The following is an 8095-nucleotide window of genomic DNA, read 5'->3' on the forward strand; positions in this document are numbered from 1 at the left end:
AAGGTGAGTCTAGCAAGACTCAGAACATCCTAGTGAAAATGAGGTAGCTTGCAGAGCCATAAAGGCCAGGTAAGTTTCCTGAACTTTGTTTCTTGTGATCATTTTCTGGGACATTAATTCTTCACATAATACTTACAACGCTTTGGTATTTTTCTTTTTTGTTGGGTTACAGTCTTTCTTCCTCCAGTGATGTGAAATTTTCATAAGGTTTAGGATGTACAAATGTTATACAACAGATGAATGACTGAATATATAAACAAATTGGTAAATTTTGCAGTGAGCAGCTGTTTGGTATCAGGCTCTTTTGGTGCTTTGGGTTTATATTTGTAAAATAGCACTAAATAATCACTTTCTCAAAGAATTATGTTGATTTTAAATATAAAGTAAAGCAAATCATACTGCCTAGTGACAGTATGTATAAAAGAGATTAGGAAATAGTAGCTATTTGAATAAATGTGGTACACTCATTCTTACAGATGGTTGTACATCACCTCCTTATTGTGAAATTTGGCGATCATCGTAGCCAAAAGCAATTCAGCATGTGCTTCATCTGAACAGAAACTTTCATGTCTGAGGTCTTCTTTCTGCCATGATAATGTGACTGTTTCAGATTAGGGTCATCTCTTCAGTCTGGATCCAACTATAAACATGTGCAGAACAGACACTGACCTAACTGTCGGCTTGAATTTGAACTCAAAGATCATCAGCTGACTCATAACATAAGCCACAACAGATTGCCCCTGACTTAGTGATGTCTTTTTAAACTTATTTTTTATTTCATTTGTACCTGTTTGTGATTCACATACTAACATAGTCTTGGGGAATGGTTATAGGTACATATCACAGCATGTTTCTTTCTCTTTTTAATTCCAATTGTTTCCTCCCCACCCTCTCAGTGATATCTTAACTTAAGATATCTTTTTAAGGAGGTTATTAGAGTGCAAAAGGGTTAGACATTCAGGAGTAGTGAATCTGAAGCCATACTTTGGATTCTGATCTATATTGTAGCCAGTGGTGTTAGCTATGCTTCTTTGTTTGTTGTATGTGAACAATAGCTCCCAATCAGTCACAGGATGACAAGAGCTGACAATTGATACTCCACTGTGAGTATGAATTACTATGCTGTGATGACTGGTAGGTTAGATGCGAGGTAGTAAATTCATTTTTAACTTATGATTTTCCAATTTCCAATGAATACTGAAATGCAACCCCATTGTATGTCAAGGAATGTTTTTCTTTGTCATTGAAAACCACCAAGACTTTAAAGCGGCTATCCAGGATAAACTATTGAATGCTGAGTATCAGAACATTTCTGGGATCTCAGAAGTGAGCTGTCCAATGGAATGAGTTGAAAATATTTCTCAGAGAAAGAATATTCGATAGTGGACATGAAGATGAATTATTGCTGACACAAGAAAACAAACAACGTTTTCTTGGCCTGAAAATAGACATGAGAAGTAACCAGGCAGTGCTTCAGCACATCAGTGTCTTATTTGGTTCTATAGTATTTAACTTTTTTTTTTTTTTTTTTTTTTTTTTTTTTGGTACTAGGGATTGAACTGATGACCTCGCGCTTGGTGGCCAGGTGCTTTTGCCGGTGAACTAAATCCTCAGCAAAAATGTGGCCCAGATACATAATGTCCTTAACAATTACAGGTTTATGCATTAGGAGCAACAGCTATTTCAGCTGTCCTAGTTTTTTTTTTTTTTTCTTCTTTTTTCCCTTTGTTTTTGGTACTGGGGATGGAACTCACAACCTTGCCCTTGCCAGGCAGGAAGGCACTAATGCCGCTGAGCTAAATCTCCAGCCCCTCTAGCCTAATATTCTTTTCCTCACTCCTGCTATATCCTGTCCAGTATGCTAACCATGAGGGCATAGATCAGACCATGTGGCAGTTCTCAAGACCAAGCAAATTGTGACCCTTGGACAGAACTGCAGTCATTTCTGCTACAGACTTTATTCTGTTCCCACATGAAATTACTCGATTCAGTCTCCTGAAATGATTCTACTGTTTTCTGCTTCATAAACCTTATACAAACATCTTTTTCTAAGAAGTTTTTATCTACCAAATCACCACATTCCCAACTTTTCAATGTGAAGTCTTTTCCAGTCTTAATAATCTAGATCAAGATCTGGATAGTCTACTATCCTCATGACTTTAAAACTTTTAAGACAGTGTCTTTATTTAAATGCTTTTATTATACTTGGGGATTAATGAAAAATCTGGCATATATTTTATGTCCAATAAATACATGTTACACTGAGCTGAATTCAATATCAACTCAAAGACCAAATATTATGGGATGAGGTATTGTTTCCAAAATCTTACCTGTCCTGAACATGATATACTTCATAAAATTTTACTGACTTAGGTGAGAACAGACTTTTGCATTAAAGGAAGTTATTTGGAAGCATTCTGAAGCCTAAAATGTAGATGTCTTTCTCATTCATTGCATTAGTTAGTTTCATCTCCATGCATCATACACTGTTTGTTCTTTTCCAGGTCTTTAGTTGATATACATTTGGGCCAGAATTACATGAAGACCTAGGCAGCTTAACAAAAACTGAAGAAAGAAAGAAAGAAAAGAATAAGAAGGCTATCTATGCTGAATTTCATTTGAAACTCACAGTGACAACATGTGGCTACATGTATCTTAAGACTGGTGTTAGGTTGATAAATTGTGATAGAAGTTACTTTAATTATTACTAAAAGAAATGAACACCACCTCATTTTTAACATGTTCTCCAAGAAAACTCCAGCAGGTAAAAAAAGAATACCCTGAGTGTCTGTATACATAAAAAATAGCTGCCCATGATCCTGCATAACCTGATGAGAGTCAGGAAGCTTTAAGATCAATTTTCCTGACATTACGCTTTACTCTCACAGACAAAAATAGCATCCAAGTCATGAAGCAAACAGAATATATTACTGTTACACTTTCAAAAAAATATGGAAAGAAAAAATGAAATCTCCAAAATGTTTGAAAAAAATAAAAACTTTATCTCTCATGCTATATGGAGTTTCATTTTAGAGGACCTTTCAGTTGGGCTTATAAATGCTCATGCACTTGTAATATATGATGCTTTCTTATAGAATTTGGAAAACATATTAATTTTCTGTTTTGCTTTTATGTCTCCTCAGTAGGAGGAATGCATTATATTTTAATGCCAACAAAAGTATGTTACAAGGAAGACCTACTTGGCTCCCACAAAGAAATGAAATGCTGAATAGAATTATCAATAATTCACAGGCACTGTGTCAAAGGGAAAGATGGCTTGACTGTATAAAATGATTTCTACCTTGGTGCAGAACCAATGAATTGCTCCTCATTGATCTCTTTGACTTCTTCTGATATCTGTCCTTAACATATAAAATGCTCTCTGATACTACCAACACTATCCCATCTTTAAGTACAAAAAGATCCTCTTCAGTTTTGTCTTAATGGAAGCCAAACATTGTTTATAAAGTACTTTATAGAAAAGTAGAAAAATGAAAACTATATAAACAAAGTGTTATTTGGATCACTTATCTTTAAATCTTTTTTCATTTATGATACAGAAATACAAGTACTCCAAAACTGAGTTACGTGATCTTTACATTGGCAGATCAAAATACTAAGATGATTGGGACAGATATACTTACAATTAGTTTTTCCACAATTCTTTGTCCATGTCTTTCGGTTACAGTGGTTAGTTTTAAAAGATTCTGAATGGTCATAAAGTTTCAAGGGAATTTATGGTTCTAAATATCACTTCAGCAAAATTTTTTGGAGCTACTCAGGCTCCCTGCCCCAAATACACTTGATTAAATGAGCAGAGGCTGGTAGTGGACCACACTTCTCTTATTTCAGGGAAAACATGTTTTTGTAAGTATACTGTCATCAGAGGGCCAATAGATACTTTGGACAGTGTAAAAGGAAATAAAATCTGTTCAAAGAAGAAAAACCATAGAGTTGAAATGGTCTCAGGAATTACAGCCCAGCTATAATATCATATATAGGATTATTCCACAGAAGTAGTTTTGCAGGTCTCTTGTGGCAGACAGAGAATAATTAGGAGAACACTGTGATGTACAGAATGTTTCCATTATGTTCTGTACATTTGCATTAGAGTTTCAGAGTAACATAAATAATGCATGATTTGTTCTATCAAAAGAATTTCTAGCTAATGCGAGTGCACACAAGAAGCTGCCTGTAAGGCTATATTTTAACAGGATTTGGTAATGGCCTGGTTGGCTTTATTCACACCCATAGAAACTCTGTGGTTTGTAATTTTTCAGAGGTTAATGGACAAGCAGGAGAAGTGAATTTAATTTAAAGTTAAATCTGGGTTTTATGTGAAGATGCAAATACTATCATGATATCTCTAGCTCTTCTATGGTGCTCTATAAAGGAAATCACAAAGGACTTTTATTCATCCAGTTAATGTAGGCCCATCCCCACCACATCACATCCCTCTCTTCAAATGATAGCTGGACAATGCAGAGAAAAAACACTTGCCTTCAGGGGAGGGGGTGATCACATGTGAAAGTTGTTGAGAATCAACAGAGGTTGAGGGCTTTTCTCTAAGTCAGGATCCACGTTAAGAATTTGATACATTATCTTTTAATTATCTCAACAAGCTAAATACAAGGGGATTATCCTTGAGTAGATACATGTTTCATAAGAATTAGATGTGAATATCTATAAAGTGTCTGCATTTGATTTCATTTTCCATTCTCCTCACCTCTATGCCATACTGTTACATGATAGAAATGATGAATTTTGAGGTTTCCTAAATCAGAAGGAATAAAATAAAGTTTTATATCACTCAGCAACCAGAGCTGCTTGAAAAGGTGTAAGAAGTAGGTACAGACAGGGTGAGGGCTTATCCCAAGGATGCAGAAAGAGATCTTCAGAACTGCTGGCCCACTGTAAAGCCTGACAGATGGCACGGTGTGTGAAGGGGATGCCTTGTGATGTCCTAAAAACAACTGAAGCATTGGAGAATTTCTAACTGAAATGAGTGCACATTGGAAGCTAGTTTTTAGAAAACATGCCTTACAATTACCTAGATTCTTACCTTTGCAAGTGGAAAAATATAAAATCCACTTAAATTCCTGTCCCTCATCTTTTTCCTCATTCTTGTCCATTCTTTTTGGTGGTAAAAGTATTGTTTCCTGTCAGCCTATATTCTGATAAACTGTAACAGCTCTTCTTTTTTTATTCTTATTTTGAAAAGAATAAAACCAAATGAGAAAAAAATGTGGTCATTCAAAACAAAAGGATGGACACAGTACATAATTTAAAACCACAATATAAGGTAATCTGCAATGATTACCATGATGTCTTTCATTATCTTCAACAGAGTGGCCTATATCCTCAGGTACAATAAAACTGAACATAGCAGTACAGAACAAAATCAATAAAAACAAAATATTGGAGACATTATAGGCCTTCAAAAGAGGGTAATAGTCAAACCATAATGGGTATCATAGTGAATATTATTGTCTTCAGAGTAGTTGCCTATACTTTCAGACTTGATACTATCAAACATAACAAATTCAAATAAAATAAGTCAAAACAAGACAGTGAAAGCAACATAGGGCTTCAGATTAAGTTAATAGGAAATTAAAAATGCTTACTATAGTATATCCTACTATCTTTGGGATAGCTATCCATGTCATCAGATCTAGTACAAATAGGAAAACTGGAACAGAATACAACCAAACTAAACAGAGTGAGGAAAACCATATGAGTTTCAAATCATGATACAAGATGACCAATGTCCTCTACTTTCCTTGTTTAGATAATACCTCCCCTTCCACTTTCCCAGGGTGCATTGTACATTTTATATCCCACTAACTCCTTTAGTTTTTAGATTAGGGAGGAAACCCACTATTTACCTAAGTCCCCCAAGGTTGGTCTCAAGTTGTATCCATTTACCTACAAGAGCCTCAAAGTTTTCCTTCCTTATAGCTGAGTAGTTCTGCATTGCATAAAAGTGTTATGTCTTTCCAACCAATCTGCAGCTGATGGGTGAGCTACCCTTACTTTCTTCTGATTCCCTGTCACATAGAGCATTATTTTCTCATCTTTGACTTTCAGTCCATAAACCCTTTTTCAGGTTAAATATATTTCTTATGTAGAGCATCTTGATGGACCCTAGCTCCTGATCCACTCTGCCTGTGTTTCTTTTTATTAGTGTATCGAGGCTATCCATGTTAACAGTTATGGCCAATTTTCTCTGTCTTATCTCTGCCATGCTGTTTTTCTGCCATTGGTTGTCTACTCCCCCAGTTCCTCTTTGTCATGGAAGCATCTTTTTCTCCATTAATTTTGAGGGACAGTTTTTCAGGGTACATCAATCTGGGTTGGAGATTATTTTCTTTCAGGGCTTGGAATATTTTGTCCAAGCTCTTCTTGATATTATGATTTGTGTTGAGAAGTCTGTTGTGATTCTGATGGTTTTCTTTTATAGATGATCTGTTTCTTCTCTCAGACAGCTTTTAATGTTCTTTCTTGTGTTGAATTTCTGGGAACTTGATTATTACATGTCTGGGTGTAGATCTATTTTGGTTGTAGCTGGCTAGATTTCTGTATGCCTCATATATCTGGATAATATTTCCTTTTCCTATGCTTGGGAAGTTTTCTTTAATTGTTTTTTATAAATAGCCTTTGTATTTCATTTGTGTTTACCCCTGCTTCTTCACTCACATTTTTTATTCTTAAGTTATAGATCCTCTTGTTGTCTTCCAGCCTTTGTATTGTTACTACCTGATTCCTTGTTATTTTTAAGAGATCTTTCCTTTCACAATCACATGTTGCAAACCTGTCTTCAAGGTTTGATAGTCTATCTTTAGTTTCTCTCAAGCAGTTTTGCCAGCTTTCAATGGAGTTTTTAATTTCCTGGTAGTCTCTTTGAATCTGTTTTATGTGTTCTAGATTTTTTTTATATTCTTCATCAATTGTTTCTCTCCTTGTTCTATGCCCCTCCATGCTTCCATCTGTGTCTTCTTGAGAAGTGCTTAGCATTTCTTTTATTATTTTTATATCTTCTTGTATTTGTATTAGAATTTGTTTTCAGTTTTGTAATGTCACAAAGAAATTCTTTATATCAGATGCTGCTTTTTCAGACACTGAAGGTGTGAAACTCCAATCTCTTCTGTGTTTACTTCCCCTCGGCCAGGACTGTTTGTGTTGGGAGCTGGAGACTTCCTTTTGTTTCTTCCTCTTGTCATTGTTCCTGGTTTCTTCCAGACGAGTGTATAATGGGGGTCCCTGGCACTTCCTGTATTGGCTACTATTATTCTGAAGCAAGCTGGCTAGGGATTGCTGCCTTCCCCAGTCTGCTGATGACCACTGACGTACAAGCAGGGGTGGGACAGGCTGGCCTTATCCTTCTGAACTGGTCAAAGTCTTCACCACATTAGTGTGTGCTCCTGGAGGGGGCTGGTGAAGTATAGCTTCAGGGACATCTCATCCTTTGCTATTGGATCATGCACAGAGGTGGGACTCAGTCCAAGCAATTCTCACCAATCTGCTCTGTTCTAAGAGTGGCTGACTGAAGCTGCTTGCAGTTCTGATTCTGGGTTTATTCTGCCCAACTCCAAAATGTTGCCCAGCCAATCACCCACTCCTGCAGGAGGACTGATTTCTGCGTACTCACTGAAAGCTGGTACAGATCTCTGAGCCAAGTGGTCTCTGCTCTGCTGCTACCTTCTGTGACCATCTTTGGTTTCCAGTACACACACAATGGGACCAGGTCTGGTGAAAGTGAGTCTGGCTACACCCTTCTGTCAACTATTTTCTTTTCTTCTTTTTATTATTTTAGTTTCTTCCTGGGTCAAGAGGCTCTATCTCCTTCCATCTGGTCTTCTCCAGGATATTTTATTCCAGCATCTGAGCTGTTTCTCTGAGAGAGGCTCTTTATTTTGCTGCTTATTGGTTCACCATCTTCCTAGATTCCTCCCTGTACCTGCTCTTCTTGCTAGATCTGTTCTTCACTCAGGTCTTTATTGTACCAGTGTGAGTCTAGGTGGGGCAACAAATTTATTCCTGAGGATGGCATCATTCTTTGCCTTTTCATAGGATTTGCCCAATGACATCATTAATA

This window comes from Cavia porcellus, unplaced genomic scaffold (genome assembly GCF_034190915.1).
Source record: "Cavia porcellus strain 051 isolate PalLab524CR breed Dunkin Hartley unplaced genomic scaffold, mCavPor4.1 scaffold_18, whole genome shotgun sequence".
In the NCBI taxonomy this organism is placed as follows: Eukaryota; Metazoa; Chordata; class Mammalia; order Rodentia; family Caviidae; genus Cavia; species Cavia porcellus.